The following is a 16738-nucleotide window of genomic DNA, read 5'->3' as shown; positions in this document are numbered from 1 at the left end:
AGAATCTTATAATCACAGTTACACTTTCATTCCTTTTGGTCTTAAGAATTTGAAGGCCTCATTTTTAAAACCCTGTAATAAAAATCTCTGAGAAAGGCAACTCCATTAATGGAAATGCTCCCGTCAATGCTTAGGGAATTAGAGAAAGCATAAGAAGAGTGTGTGGTTACAGGATGGGCAAGACGGTCTCCAAGAAGGTGATGCAGGGACACCACCAACCAACTAACTTCCTGCATCACGGTCTTATTTACAGTTATGTCTTCTAGATTTAGTGAGTTCTAAACTCTTGCCTCTTTATATCCCTTAGGTGATAGTTTAAAGAAACGTGTGTAGGCAGAATTTCGTTCTAATTTTGGGTCCACTGTGAGCCACAGGAAGCACTTTAAAATTTTCATTGAAAATAAGGTGTCTTCAAACAGCCAGAAAAGTTCCCTTTAATTTTTCATATCTGTTTGCCTAAACAGATACAATGAACTCATCCGGTGTCAAAAGCCCATGCCTGGTCAGTAATACAAGTGAAAATTATTTGAAGATCTTATGAAAATGCAGATTCTGGTTTTGTAGGCCTAGGGAGGATCCGAGATTCCTCATTTCTCACCAGCTCCCAGGTGTGACGACTGCTGTTGGTCCCTACGGAACATGTACTGAGTAGCTAGAAGCTAGATGACAAAACAGGATCCATCTTCCTCACCTTTCAGAAACGGACTGTGCAGGAAGCAGTCTAGAATTCATCAAGATACCCTCTCCCTCTCCCCATCAAAAAGGCCATTTCAAAAAAGGGTGTCATATAAGCAAAATGCTTTAAACTCCAAGTGAAAGATGATGTCCAATGAAGGAGTCACTCCTGGGTCTTCTAGGAGATGAGGGAAGTACAAAAGTGCCTAGAGACATAAAGAGACCCTGCCTTTTAAACTTTCTATATTCTTTGCAGTAAGATCAAGATGTAAAAGTTGAGACCTCTACTTCTTCGGGGGGATTCTTTTTAACCTAGAAAACAACACAGCAGTTGCTCAGCATTTTGTTTTAAAGATGTACTACTAGAAACAGCCCCCAAGTATTGCATTGCACCAAACTGATGCAAGATCTACATTGAAATTTTTATGTTGACTAATTCCTTATAAAAACAGAATTGATATATTATTGGTCTAGAGGCAGGTGAGGGGGAAGAGGGTAGAAAATGCTCTGGATAAGGAAGAGGAAGAAAACACTTATTAAGTGATACGTACAGCGTGTTAGACAATATATTAAACTTTGTGTTCCTAATAGTCCGATGAGTAAATAATACTAGCTTCACTTTACAAGTAAAGAAACTGAAATTTAAGGAACTTAATCATCCAGTTCAAGTTTCTGCAACTATTAGAAGCAGTAAAGCCTGCTCCAGCATCAGCCTCGCCCTGTTACAACATAGATGGCTAGCCCCCGTTCCCCCCACTGGAGTTTCTGATTGAGTGGGTCTTGGGTAAAGCCCAAGAACCTGACTTTTAAAGGAGCTCCCAGTGATGCAGAGGCTGCCAGTCTGGGGACCACAGTGAGAGCCACAGTTGGTTGTAGGCCAGGTGGTTCCACAGATGAGATCAAGCTTTGTGGATCTCAGGAAACACGAATGCACTTAGAAGAACAATGTAAAAACCTGGATCGAAAGAGAGTGGTCCAAGAAGAACCCAACTCAAGCCATCATGCATGGTCTTGTGTTTAAAGACACTAGTATTTGTAATACATTGTAATAGAAAACAAGGAAAGAAAAATCAGAAATTCTCTTTGGCATCATTTTCTATATTTTTACTGTTGATAACAAAGAAAGAAAAAATCAATGTTATATGACACACACATACACACACATGTCTGTCTTCAGAAAAGAAAAACATATATTCGGAAGGAGTTGTAGTTTTTCATTTTTCACGTGAAAAATTGAGGATATTCTTCTCCAGCTTGATAACCATCAACTAATTTCTTACTACCCTCATACAGTACAAAATTAACGTGGAGAATTTTTATGAGGTGTAATTTATACCAAAAACTCCCCTCCATCTCTCCTCCGTGTTGTGAATGAGACCCCACCGCGATGCAGACTCCTCTTCTATGTTTCTATATTCCTGAGGCACATTTCAGAATTTGGAATCCGTCTGTTTGACAAGTAGAGGCATGGCTCTACCGCGGGGCCCCCATCCCTGGGCGTGCACGTGTTTCAGCCACGGGAGTGACAGCGGCCAGAACACGTGGCTAGACTCTCGCCAAGTCCATCAGACCGTTGTTAACAGGGCTGGAAGAGCCAAACCACAGCACCATCAATGCTGTGATTTACGCTTTGAAAATGCTCCAAGTGGAGCAAGCACACATTTATCAATACTAACGCAGGAACTGCGTCTGTGAGAAAAATAAGAAAAACAGACAAACAAAAGGGGTAGTAATGGTTACACTCTGTAAACGAAGGGTGTCCCATGGTTTAATAACCTTTTCTATCCCAACTAAATCCTAGCTCATCATCTCTTTTTAAAAAGTGGTGCCTTCTCCTGAGCAATAAGCAATCTAGACCAAAATCTCCTTGATGTTAAGAGGCTATTTCTGATATACTTCGGTTTTCCTCCTTCCTGAACTGGCTCAGAGGCACTTACAGGTTGCAGAGACAGTGCAGAAGTCAAGCACAACCTTGGATGTGTCATCACTTCTGGCTCTGCAGGCCCTCTCTGGACCAGGGTTTTCTGCTGTCCTTCCTTCTGTGCCTACCCGCACTCCCTCTGCTGGGAACTGACTCATCCAGAGCCTTTGGATTTGCACTTGATGCCTGGGTCTGGACTCTGCTTTTGTTCCTAGGCATTGTCTCCAGTTCTCTCTCTTCTTTTCCAAATGCTATGGCCAGCTCTGCCCACTGGGGATCCATGCACGGCTCCTAGAACCCTGGTACTGGTGCAATCACTGGCTGGCCTAGTGGCCCAAATGGAAAAGTGGGTGAGGAGAGACTACAGATGCTCACACAGCACCTAATAAGTAACTGCACAACGGCGTTTCATAAGGGATGAAGGAAGAAAGGAAGGAAGGAAGGAGGACGGGAGCACATGGTGCTATGAGACACGGTACTCCGGCCTGCCTGGGCAGGTCACCAGCAAATGTCTCTAGAAAGCCCAGAAACAAGTGGGACCACAGGCCCCAGAGCTGATGTCCATGTGATTCCTTTATTCTCTTTTCACCACTGATCTCGAATTACGGTTCCTGTGCAGATATTTAACAAACTTCTAGAAGTATGTTAATAAAATCTTCATACCTTCATACTCCCTAATATGCCTTTCATTCCATTCTATCTCAAGAAAGCCATTATGTTTTAGTAATTTTACTCAGATAGGTCTTAATGAAGACACATATTTTTCTTAATGGAAGATGTTTTTAAAAGCTTTTCTTCTCTTCTACCTCTGTTCACAGTCACTTTAGAACCAAAAAAAGAAAAGCTAAGTTGAGGAATCTCCCAGTTCTCCTATTTGCTCTTGAATGGCGAAAGCTCCCCAGTCCTTATCAGAATAGCTCATCCGTTCATTTATTAATGATAGGAGGACCACTGAATGTCCAGATTGCTGCGGGCCTATGACACAGAAGATCCTTCTGTGAAAAAACATAAACGAACAATTTTGACTCATCACCCATTCTACAGGAAACAGCACAAACAAAAAATGTGTGTGTCCATTATGGAGAAATCCATAATTTTATTCTCAGCAATCCAACTCTGTTGAATTCTGTGGAGTATACGGAAAAAAGACAGGATCATTGGAAATGCTACAGAGAGTTTTGGAAATGAAATTTTAGCTCAGGCTTTGACACTTACCACACATGTACTTTCAAAAAGCTGCAAGACATGATGTTACAATTAAAAAGAAAACATCAAAACATGTTGTCACATGCAAATATAAAACAATGGGCCATGTCTTAGAGCATCTGCTTCAAGTTAACTGCAGATGTGAAATGTTGATAGAAATTATTATCATTGGTCGGTGTTTTGTACTTTACATTATATCACAATTTACTTAATTGGTTCAGACATATTTTAATAAATTTGATCTTAATCCAATCAGGCAGAAGTGTTCTGAAAAATTTACGTAATTGTTATTATAATACCTGAATGCTCTCAAGTACAGTGCTTTCAACAGTGTCTAGGTATTTAGGAATTTGGAGTTTGGTTTTCAGAGAGTCTACGAAAATCCCATACACATTACAATATGAGGTTCTTTTTCCATTTGAAGAAATTTCTACTCCTTTAATGGAAAATCTCAGAGAGAATTTTGGGAAAAGACAAAAAAGGGAGACAGAAGGCCTTTGATTAACGTATTTTATATCAAGTCACACGTATTGTTCTCTTGGCTCTGCACCTAGGACCTGTCCCCATTGGATGGTGACAGAGGCAGATCACAGCAAGACAGCCTAGCTACTGAAGGCATGTGGCTGAGAGAATCCTGGTATTCTAGGTGTAAAACTTTCAAGAAACTGCATCTTCAGGTCACGCTGGGGTCAAAGATAGTTTCCTGTGAGGCTTAGTGGCCAACTGGAGTTCAGAAATAAATAAAAACAACAGAAATAGATAAGCATCCATGTTGATGAATATTGCACTGTACCTGGCACATAACACTCAATAAAATGAAATAAAACAAAGTAAGATTAAACACCAAGAGAACATCGTGAGTTCTAACTGAAAGGAACAATAAATTTAAAATAAAGCACGCATTATCGCTTGGTTATCTTGACTGAACTGTTCGATACAGTAGCCACATGTGACTATTTAAATTTTAACTAATTAAAATGTGATGAAATTTAAAAATTAGTTCCTCCATTGCACTAGACACATTTCAAGTGACTAACAGGCACTTAGGACTGTATGTACACTGTAGCAGACACAAAGATATAGAACATTTTCATCATCAAACAAGGTTCTATTTAAAAGTAGTGCTGCTCTAAACAATTGCCTGGAAGACATCTGAAGGAATAAAACACGGCTCTGAAATTTTTGATGGAGGAAATACATAGAAAGGACAGAGCAAATGGTGCTTCACAGAAAAGCTAATTCATGTGATATCCAAAAGGAGGAGAAAAAAGGTCAGGCGTGGTGGCTCACGCCTATAATCCTAGCACTTTAGAAGGCCAAGGTGGGCTGATCACCTGAGGTCAGGAGTTCGAGACCAGCCTGGCCAACATGGTGAAACCACGGCTCTACGAACAATACAAAAATTAGCCAGGCATGGTGGCACATGCCCGTAATCCCAGCTACTTGGGCGGCTGAGGCAAGAGAATAGCTTGAACCCTGGAGGCAGAGGTTGCGGTGAGTGAGACCGTGACACTGCACTCCAGCCTGGGCAGCAGAGTGAGACTCCATCTCAAAAAAAAAAAGGAGAAAAATATACATTTTTATGGGGACATACAGAATATCTGAGATTCATTTTGCAGGTAAAATCCCAGGGGAAAAACCACTCAATCATCTAAATCCATCTGCTTAGTTTTTGTGTTGTAAAATACAAAGAGGGAAAAATCATTGTTTTAAATCAGGTTAATAAGACACTATTTGATATTATTTTTAGTGTTCAATGTAGACTTACAGTCAACACATCAAAGAATGAAATGATCTGTGATACTTGGTGACAGGCAAAAGTACATGGAAATAAAAATTTATGGTATAAGGCATTATTTTACATTTGGTTTTTCATATTTTTCTTTCAGTGGGAAGATAGCAAGTCTCATCACTGACGGCTTTTTTGTATGACTTACGATGACAACCCACCTTAGTGGTTCAACGCACCATTAAATTTTATCTTCAGTATGTTCCCGACATGAAACCTAAATCTCTATTAAGCCTCAGCAATATAATGCAGTAAATTTCTCCAGAGTAGGGATAACCATTACATCTCTGTAAAAAACATCATTTTTTCCACATATGAAAATGGTTAAACTAAAAATTTAATGACTGAATCTAGAAAAGCTCCTTTAGGACATAGAAAATGAGTTTAATCTGTGAATGTGATTTATGGCTGTCGGGGCACCAAACTTCATCATGCAGCCATAGCACACAATAAAATATGCTGTGATACTTGCCCTTCCTAATGATGCTTGTCTTTGTCCTATGCACGTGTTTAGAACCTTAGTGATTCTCTCTGAGCTATAAGAACATCTATATCCACCCCACTAGATGAGGCAAATGTAACACCAGCTATCAAGATTACTGACTTGTGACTGAAATATTGCTCAGAAGTAATGTTTTTCTATCCTTAGAACTACAGCATTCTATTTCATCCTGGAGGTAATTTGAAATATAGAGGGGGAGGGTTAAAGTATTAAGATAATGAATTAAACAAGACAGCTACTTAAATTAAGTCACATCCACCCAATTAGCCAATGTATTGGGAACTACAGCCACTTACCATGTAGTTGTGTATGCAAAATTATAACACAAATTTTCACTGAATGAACCAACACTGCATATTCTCAAGGAATCTGGGGCATTTTTATTACACAGGAAATGCTAATCAAGGTAAGTTCAAGGGACAGTGCTTTGATCAGTTATAGCTTTCTGCCAAATAACTGAGGTTTAATTTAGCCACATACTCTCATTACTTTATAATTAATCAAAATTTATGTAATTTCTTAGCCATTTAAATATGCACTTACAATTTTCATATAGTTCATTATACCAAGAATGAATAAACATGTTGAAGAAAAATATTGTTGGTACATCAAATGCTGACAAAAGTTAAAATATGCTATTTTGACATATTTTATATGAAGTTATTCAAATATTATCACTATGAATTTCCCTCATTAATATTCACACATTTCAAAGGTAAAAATTCATAAATTTTAGCATATCTTGCCATTGCCTTATTCCCTGTATTATTTATTTGCTGTGTAACAAATTAGTACTCCAAAACTTATGCCCTAAAATAACACATATTTATTGTTTAATACTCCCGTGGGTCAGAAATCTGGGCACAACTTAGCTGTGTCTTCTGCTTCAGGATTTCTGACAAGGCTGTGATCCAGGTGACATTTAAGACCACAGCCATCTGGGGGCTCAAGAGAGCTAGAATCAGCTTCGCAGCTCTCTCGGTGGTTGCAGGCAGAATCCCGACCCTCAAAGACTGTTGGACTTAGGGCTTCAGCCCCTTGCTGGCTTAGCGCCATACCATCTGGTCCTGTCCATTACAGCAAGCTCGGGGTAGAGTGAAGAAGAGTATACCAGTGAGATGGAAATCACAGTCTTCTATACCCTACTCCCAGAGGTGATATCCCCCTACTTTTATTTACTCTATGTGTTAGAAACAAGTCACTGGGTCCAGTGTACACTCAAGAGAACGTGAATATGAACACTCAAGAAGACCGATTGACTCCAACTGCCTAGGGAAGTGAGTAAAGATCTAAAGAGCGGAGTGTTACCAACCTATGTAGGAAGTAAAGATGAAAGGATAGGTTTGAGGGAGGAGGAGATAATGAATTCAGTTCTGTTTAGTTTGAAGTCTCCATGGGATGATCAGGTGGAGGATGTCCCGTAGGCACCTGATGCAGGGTCTGTGAGAGGTCAAGCTGACCACATAGATAAGAAAGCCATTAGCACACGAGAGGTAGGTTTGGGAGCAGGGGTAGAGAAAGAAAATATGAGGACAAGGACAGAACACTAAGGAGCTCCAACATGCAGGACGAGGCAGAGAAAGAGGATCCAGAAGGGAACTTAGAAGGAATGGTCACAAAGAGAGAGCTGTCATCGTAATAATATTACAGAAAAGACAAAAGCATAAGTGAAGAAATAAGAAAATAAGAAAGAAAAAGCTTCTGTTTCATCATTAAAGTAATACAAAGATAAAATAAGACAAGGAATTAAATATGTCCATGTGATCTGATAATTCAGAAGTCATTAGAGACCATTAACAAGTACATTTTCATTTGCTTAATGGTGTGGAAGATAAATTGTAATAGGTTTAGAAGTGACTAAAAGGTGATGAAGTGATGGCAACCCATACAGGCTACACTTCAAGCTTAGTCAAGATAAGATTTTTCTTTCTCCTGTCAATTTGGTAAATTTTTGAAAGTATGTTGACAATGGTGTAAAAATATGGTACTACCATCCATTTCTGGTAGAAATAATTACAAATTGAAATATTCTTTCCGAAAGGCAACAAATATTGACAGCCTCTCATAACCCCCACATTTCACACTAGGAATGTATTCCAAAGAAATAAGCAGGGACGAGGTCGGGCAGAGTGGCTTGGCTCATGCCTGTAATCCCAGTACTGTGGGAGGCTGAGGCACGTGGATCATCTGAAGTCAAGAGTTAGAGACCAGCCTGAACAGCGTGGTGAAATCCCGTCTCTACTAAAAATACAAAAAAATTAGCTGGACATGGTGGTGCATGCTTGTAATCCCAACTACTCGGGGCTGAGGCAGGAGAATTGCTTAAACCCAGGAGGTGGAGGTTGCAGTGAGCCGAGATTGCGCCACTGTGCTCCAGTCTAGGTGACAGAGTGAGATGGAGGGGAGGGGAGGGGAGGGGAGGGGAGGGGAGGGAGGGGAGGGAGGGGGGGGGGGGGGGGGGAGGGGAGGGGAGGGGAGGAGAGGAGAGGAGAGGAGAGGAGAGGAGACAAGAGAAAAGGAGGGAAGGAATTGATCCAAAACTTCATAGGTTAATATTATTGTCACAGTGGAAACCTAAAAACATCTGAAATGCCTAACCATAGAAGATATTTCAAATAAATTAAGGAATACTTTATACGTTGGTAAAGGTAAAATTTTTTATTACCATAGCAGATAAGCCCTAAATTTTCAGTGGCTTAACAAAATATACCTTTATTTCTCCAACCAGTTGCTAAGGGATCCGGTCTGACACAAGTCCCACCCTAGTAAACAGGCAGAGCCTAAAGTCATCTTGAAAATATCTAGTCAGAAGATGGAGGAAGAGAGAAAGGAGAAGGCATATGTACTTCTTAACCAGGTGGAAGTAAAATACATTCCTTCCATCCCCCTCAGATGCAAGGGGAAGTAAAAAATGTAGTCCTTAAATAGGCAGTTACTCCCAACAAGCATTTTCTAGTATGGAAGGGGAACAGGATCTCTGTGCATAGCTAGCCTTCTCTGCCACAGTCCTCTTCTCTGGTCAAAATGTATCCATGTGCATCCCCATTCCTACATACAGGATCTATTCCCCACACCCCAGTAGACTTTGAAGCCCCATGTTGAACGTGTTAGATACCCTGGTCAGTCTGGCTCCCCATGTGACCGAATGCAGCAGCATTCTGCTTCTCCAACAAACGCCAAACACGTGTATTATTTCTATTCTCTCTCAATGTCTGCCTACAAACATACATTTTGCCTGAGGCCATGTAATTTTCCAACGTCCATTTTGTGAGTTGAGTTGTGGAATTCCACAATTGAATTAAATTTGGAAAAGCTGTACTGAAGACCTAATCCCTGATACCTGTGCGTGTGACCTTATTTGGAATTAGGATCTTTGCAGATATAATCAAGTTGAGATAAGATTAAACTGGATTAGGGTGGGCCCTACCTCCAAGGATTGGTAACTTTATAAGGAGAGAGAGATTTAGATACACACACACACACACACATATACACACACACACACACACACGTGAAGATGGATGAAGATGATACAGGCAGAAATTAAAACGATGCAGCTCCAAGCTAAGGAGTGTGAAGGAGCGTCAACCGCCACCACCAGCAGCCAAGAGGCACAGAGGGATTACTTCCCAGAGCTTTTAAGGAGAAAGGCCCTGCCAACAACCTGATTTTGGACTTCTAGGCTTCAGAACTATGAGGGAATGAATTTCTGTGGTTTCACGGGCCCAGGTTGTGGCAGCCCTAAGAAACTAATACAGTCTGCATTCAACCAACACATCCTACAAACATTCTATTTTCACTTTCTGCAGTTACGGCTACAGGCAAATTGACGATCTTTAAACTTATTTTTGGAGACAATTTAACCAAATGTTTTGTTACCCCATACCCTGGGCCTCTGTCTTCCCATGCTTCGGCGCAAGGTCTTTTACTGTTCCCTGCCTGGCATCTCAAGCAATGTCACATGTTTTAGGATATTTATTATACTAGCACTCACTTTAAGATACTAGTTCCTATATTAAAGTAACGCTAATCAATATAACAGATAAATTCCATATTTCAGTGGCTTAATCCCATGAAATTTTGTTTCTCACTCTGTAAATCTAGCCGGCAGTTGGGGGGAGAGGGGGGCCCGGGCGTGGAAGTGTTCTACTCCGGGGGGTCATTCGTGACCCTACTTTGATACGGGCTCTGCCAATCCTCAACACATAGCTTCCAAGGTGACCCTGGCCATTGTGACCAGGTAAACAGATGAAAGAAGTCACAGAGCTTGGAGAATACCCACTTCTTCACTATTTTGGCCCATAAGCAACACACACCACTTTTAATAAGCGCTTAGTCACATGGCCCTACTGTGGTGAAGGTGTCCTGGAAGGACAGCCACACCCCGGAAACAACTTTACAGAAGGGAAAAAGAGCATTGCAATGGGCTGAATGTTTGTGTTCCCATAAAATTCATATGTGAAATCCTAACCCCCAATGTGATAGCATTAGGAGGCAGGGTCTTTGGAAGACAACTAGAGTGTGAACATGGAGCCCTCATGAACAGGGTGAGTGTCCTTAGAGAAGGGACAGGTCTCTATGTCACGTAAGGACACAATGAGAAGTTGGGTCTGCAACCCAGGACCATTAACTAGCACAAACTTTGCATTCCAACACTATTCAAGAGTGTGAGGAACATCTCATTAAAATACTTACAATAATTACAAACTTAAAATAAGTTACATTGTAAGGCATATTTCGCATTTTTACTCTACCTGTATCTAAAATATATCATTACCAATAGGCAGCAGTACATATGCGCATATGTGGTTAGTTATATATTGATATTATCAGTGTTTGGCATGTGAGTAGGATTATTTGTAATTTTTATTTATCTTTTATATATTTCTATGTTTTCCCAATTTATATTTCTAATTTAATACATATATGCTTTTTGAGTCTGAAAAAGAATAAGTATTATATTGATCATAGAATTAAAGAAGTTTAGCATTGTACCTGGCACATAATAGCTGCTCAACAAACTTTTATTGGATTAATGAAGGACATTGGATGAGAAAGAAAAGAGAATGGATAGTAATTAGAGAGCATTTCAGGATCACAAGAGAGTTTCTGTAAGGATAGGCTATTTGAGCATGTGTATAGGTTGAGGAAAAGAACTTAGTAAAGAAGGAATAAATCTAAGATACACTATTGGAACAGAAGAAACTGAGATCGAAGACCTGAGGGCAGACTGATCTTGGGCAGAAACAGAGACCAAAGAGGAGAGAAGCTTTGCTGAGCAGACAGGCAAATAATAAGGAAGGGAAGGAATTGTTTCATGGTTTATGTATATAACTTTACCTCTGTTCATATTTGATGTATATAACTTTATATACTGTTACCAATATGGCAGAGTTGGTGTTACTCAACCTGAAAAGTCTGTACTCTGACTTCTACAGCCTCTACACCTCTAAAATGTTCATGTAAAATAGAAAAGGTTTTCCAGAGAGAGTGAAAGACTAGGCACTAACTAGAAGGCTCCAATGGAGTTTTGGGGAGGACAGCACAGTAATGAATAGTCATTGTGTTTAAACTAGGGAGCAACGGAAGATTGAATTACTAAGTGTTCTGTAATGCAGTATTTTAGAAACTTTCTCTCAAGTTATATGCTACTTTCTGTAATTACAGAAATCTAATGTTATTTTATCTACTTTTGATCTGGGTGCAACGGTGTCAACATCTTGGCTCTAGAATCAATAACATGTGTTCAGGTTTTATGACTGGTGATGCACCTCCTTGGAAACCATTCTCCTGCATCATTCAGGCCATCATAACAGCAGGTGAATCTTCATGATGTTTTTGTTAGTCTCTGATGGAGGAGAGACTAGTACAGTTTTGGCACATGGACTGAAAATACGTAAGATATAGTTCGCAAAGCCGACATTTAGAAAAGTTCTGCCTTTGTTAAAAACAAAATTTTATCTCAATAACTTCAAATAATTTCACACAATTTCTTATGCCCTAGTGAGTCTTGGTCTTAGGTATGCATATATGACTTACCTACTTTTTTCCTGCTATTAGCCAAGATAGGCAAACCCCCACCCATGTCAGCTACACTCAAATTTGCTAGTTTCCATACTAAGAGTTCCACCTACTCCTTTTACACTCAGGGGAAGGAACAAGTACTCCTTGTACTTTCCACTTTAAATATAGAGCACCTGCCAATGCACTTAGCACATAAAGCTTCTGCTCAGTAAGTGTTAGTTACTAATACACGGAACATACTGGTCTTTCTACACTGCTAAGAATTACCAGTAGTCCAACAATACACTTCCTAGCTCACTAATGAATGTGAGTTTAAGAAAGGGCTCAAATCAATGGAGGGAAAAATTTCTTACATTAAAGCATTAGACAAGGAGTGAATTCATTGTTCAACAATAAATGTTCTGCTGGTTATTAATCCAGGTCCTGGGGATGGTATGTAGAGCTACCAAACCAGCTAACTTCCCTCAGTCATCTACAGCTGTAACAGAGTTGGTGCAAGCAGAGTTATAAAGACCATAAGAAGGAAGAAATCCAAGCTGGGCCAAGGCTACCTGGAAGAGAATTATGATGGAAGTGTTTACTAAGATTCCTGATAAATAAAATACCATGCATGGAATGGCTTATTGGTGAATTTGAGCTGTTTCAAGCCAATTTTCTTATAATCCCACATGTGCTCACCAGCTGACCCATGTCGTCGTATCATCTGCAGGACACTACTGAGATAGTAAGAACCTTCTCCTGGGATGGGAGTAGGGATAAAAATCAGTTTTCTCAAAGTAATGTCAGTATGTGTGAAATTTACCAGAACCAGGGGATTGTCAAATATATATATGTATCATTAGATAATCATTGGCTAATCTTATTTTTACAGGAAGCATGGGATGAAAAAGTTAGTGTATTCATAACTACTATAAAAACATTAAAATTATCTAAAAATATCATTACTAATGCTTAAATGTAAAGTTAGTACAGCAGTGAACCCAAACATTTTAGAGCTGTAGAGGCTCTAGAAGTCAGAGTCCAGAATTCTCAGGCTGACAAACACCAACTCTGCCTAATTGGACACAGTAGCGATTAAAGTAAAGGACTATTAAGTCCTATCAACATCTCTTTCAACCAATCATGATGCAATTTTTACTGTCAACTTTGTAATCTGTATTAAAGAATAATATCTTCTTTCTTTATTGTGTTACAAGTGATGTCCTATAGGTCATGTCAAAATTTAAAAAAAAAGTAAAATGAGAAATCAATTTTGTAGATAATTTAGTTCTTATTTCTATCTACCAAGATTTTTCTCTTGTAATATTCAGATAAAGATAAGTTAAGGGACTTGAATCATACAGAGAAAGCTTCAGTGTTTTACTTTATTGTGTTTGGATGAACACAGACATATTAAAGAAAAGATAGACATAATTTCCTGCCATTCATCTAAGGACAATTCAGACTTAATACATGGAAACAACATTCTTTTAAACAATCATTTAAAAAGCTAAGTGCTCCTTGAAAAATATTAGTGACCTCTGTTAATCACCAGGGCTTGTATTCTCATCCTTATTTGCACTATTTGTACTGTGTACATCATCAGCCTTAGCGCATCTCCATCCTTGATGCCTGTTTGTGAACAAAAACAGAGTTAAGCAATACCTAGTAAGTCCTTCACGTGCGTGGCCCTAAGCATTCGGGCTATTAAAGGCAGCTGGATTTGAAACCCAGTAGGACCCAACTTGCAAAGATAAGGAAACTAATACAGGGTATGGCCGTAAGCATTGATCCACCTTTCTGGGTCAACAGCTGCTCGTCCGTCGGTATCTCTGATGAAAGCAGGGGAGCATGATGAAATGGCCATGAACGTATCATGCATCACTCTTTCCACCATCCCCACCCACAACACCACACCTTGATTTTTAAAGGAATAAACTGCAGCACCCAGAGGATTGTTTAATTTTACCGAGAAAGTCCAAACTTGTAACAGCAATAAAAGTCAGAGCTTTATGGTAAAGAATCAGTTTGGATTGTTCATGAAACATCTTTTATTCAAATGCCTCCAACCTGCTAAAATGAAGGATAGGAATCCATATATTTTATAACAATCAAGAAAAGTACCATACTGCATGGTGTTTCCTAAGGGAAAGCTCTGATGGAATCACAACATGCCATCATTAATGAAGTAACATTTCACCACATTCATTTGACGATGTTAACCCAGCTCAGTGGGATACCCCCCTTCATTTGGCCAGTTGACAGCTTCTTGTGGCTTCTTAAATGTGAAAGATGTATTAAGTTCATACCTACTGAAGACATGGGCAAATCATTCCTGACACTGTGCAGTTTCACTTGATAAATCCAGAGAATGTGTCAGCAAGCTGAGTGTAGTCATCTGTGAAAAATACTCTACTTTCAAATAGAAAAATAAAATTTGTTACACTTCTCTTTGCATCTTGAAAACTTACAGGCTTACACGTGAATATATAATTCTGCATTTCCATACCTATAAAATACATATCCCACTAGAAAATGTATTCTTGTTAGATCCTAGAATCACTAGGTTCTGGTTGCTTGAGAGAAATTTATTAAAAAGCATTCTGGCTCAGCTTAGTATTCTCCATGGTTGTCTTTTACTGACAGACAAGGCACTTTGTGTTATTTTAACATCTTATATCCATTCACTCCACTAAATATCTGCTTTCTTCACAGTCCACAGACATAGCTGTAAGAAAGTCTAGCCACAGAAGGAAATTTTAATTTTTAAGCAGCTGATGAGATGGCAATCTGTCTTGGTTGCTGCCATAATCTTCCATTTACAGCTGACATGTTTATTCTTGGGCATTTAAACTGTGGCCCAGAAAGCCATGAAGGGAGGCCAGTTATAAATGTTAGATTTGATTGGAAATGACATTCCAAAATAAACATGCCAAAGTGCAGCAGAGTGTTCTCCTATGCATCCACGCTGCACCACACTCAGCACACAAACCCGCAGACACACACACACACACAGAGCTTCGCCTTTGCAACTCCACCACACTCAGGCGTGCAAACACACAGACATGTGCATGATTTCTATCTGATTCAATAAGAGGGAAGAAAATTAAGCGGGCACTGGTCAAAACAAATGTCATTCTACTCAGCAGCAAAGCATGTAAGGAAGGCATTAAGCCTCGTCTTCCAACACCAGAGAAGAATATTTTTAAAGACGCAGAAGGAAGTATTCCTCCTGAAAGATCAGCTGGGAGGTCCCCTTTCCACATCACTCAATTCTCTAATGAGAAAATAAATGAATGAGAATAATAAAGGAAGGAATCACTTTGAAAAGATATAGATGCACAATAAGTATAAACCAGACTGGGCCTTCTGCCCAGAAAATCAAGCGAACGAAGGCAAAATCTGGAGGGGAAAAAAAAAAAAACAGATTTTTTTTTTTTTTAAAGAGAATACTTGAAAGGCATATTTAGCAAACTATGGGGGAAAAAAAAGGAAGCAAGAAAAACAGCATGAACAAGTGTGTTTACACAATGGGAAGGCCTGGGAAATGAAAGAACAGAAGGCAGAAGCAAGTAAAACACGGAAATGCGAAGCCCACCTTTCTCCATAAGGCTCTGCCTTCAGGAGCCAGCACATTATGTCAAATGTCCTGCAATGGGAGGAAACTGAGGTGGAAACTCTTAATTAGAAATCTTCAAACTCCTGGCCTGTTTTTGTTTCTTTTATTACTGTGTCTGGGTCCCAGAAGGAAACATATTAATTTCCATCCCATTTATCCAATTTGCCTTTATTTTTGGACTGGGCCCCCCCAAAAAAAAACAAAACAAAAACAAAAACAAACAAACAAAAAAACACCATTAGCCTGTATCTGCTAGAATTATCCCCAGGATGGTGAGAAGGAGATAATATTAGAAGATAACAAATTACCAAATGGTCAATTCAGTCGATGTGGCTGTACGTATGGAACGATGAACTGGTGAAGTTTTAAGCTGCTAAAATTTCTAATAATGTTCACAGGCAGAATCATAAAGTTCATGCTTCTGAAGGGTAAAGAAATTTGTTTCTGCCTGGACTCAAATGTTAACCTACTCTTCCTGCCTAAAGAAACAATGTATAAATCCCACTTATCTATGTGTGGGCTGAGCTCCTGGAGTACTCAGAAAGCAAGAGTGGACCTTGTACCATTGTGAAAACTGTGAAGGATCAGGTATTTTACCGTACCTGCAAGCTAAAAGTTAGCCTGCCACCATTTCATGGTTACCCCTGAAGATACGAGACTCCTGGGCTAGAGACAAAAAATTTTATTACCCCCAGCAAAAACAGTAGTCAGTGACTGTGTAATTACATCAATTTTCCAAGCCCCAAGTCCCACAAGAGCTTAAACAGACAAATGACATCTACGTTGACCATGGGTGGCTTTACAAAAGAGAAATCCTGAGTTTGGGGTATTCACTGCTTTTAGAGTAAGTGAAAGCCAGATTTCTTTTTTCTGCAGGGTGATAGTACCTCATGCCTCAAAGTTGCTCTTACTGCAAAGAAAATCCTAAGGTCCAGGTAAGGATCAGTCAGGGACTTGCATTTTGGGGACATCGTAAGATATAAATGAGCACAAGACTCCCAGTGACGAGTGTCTCCCAACAGG

General features: G+C 39.6%; 1 long non-coding RNA gene across 1 annotated transcript in view; it reads right to left on the bottom strand.

Moving 5' to 3' along the window:
• Positions 1 to 1757: 1757 nt before the first annotated feature.
• The window catches only part of LOC126940161 (uncharacterized), a 64811-nt gene continuing 49830 nt past the window's right edge, over positions 1758 to 16738 (bottom strand). The window contains exon 2 of the long non-coding RNA XR_007720633.1: positions 1758 to 3722. This is a non-coding gene — a long non-coding RNA (uncharacterized LOC126940161). The remainder of the gene's footprint in view (positions 3723 to 16738) is intronic.

The sequence above is a fragment of the Macaca thibetana genome, chromosome 17 (assembly GCF_024542745.1).
Source record: "Macaca thibetana thibetana isolate TM-01 chromosome 17, ASM2454274v1, whole genome shotgun sequence".
NCBI lineage: Eukaryota > Metazoa > Chordata > Mammalia > Primates > Cercopithecidae > Macaca > Macaca thibetana.
This window is presented reverse-complemented; position numbering and strand designations above follow the sequence as displayed.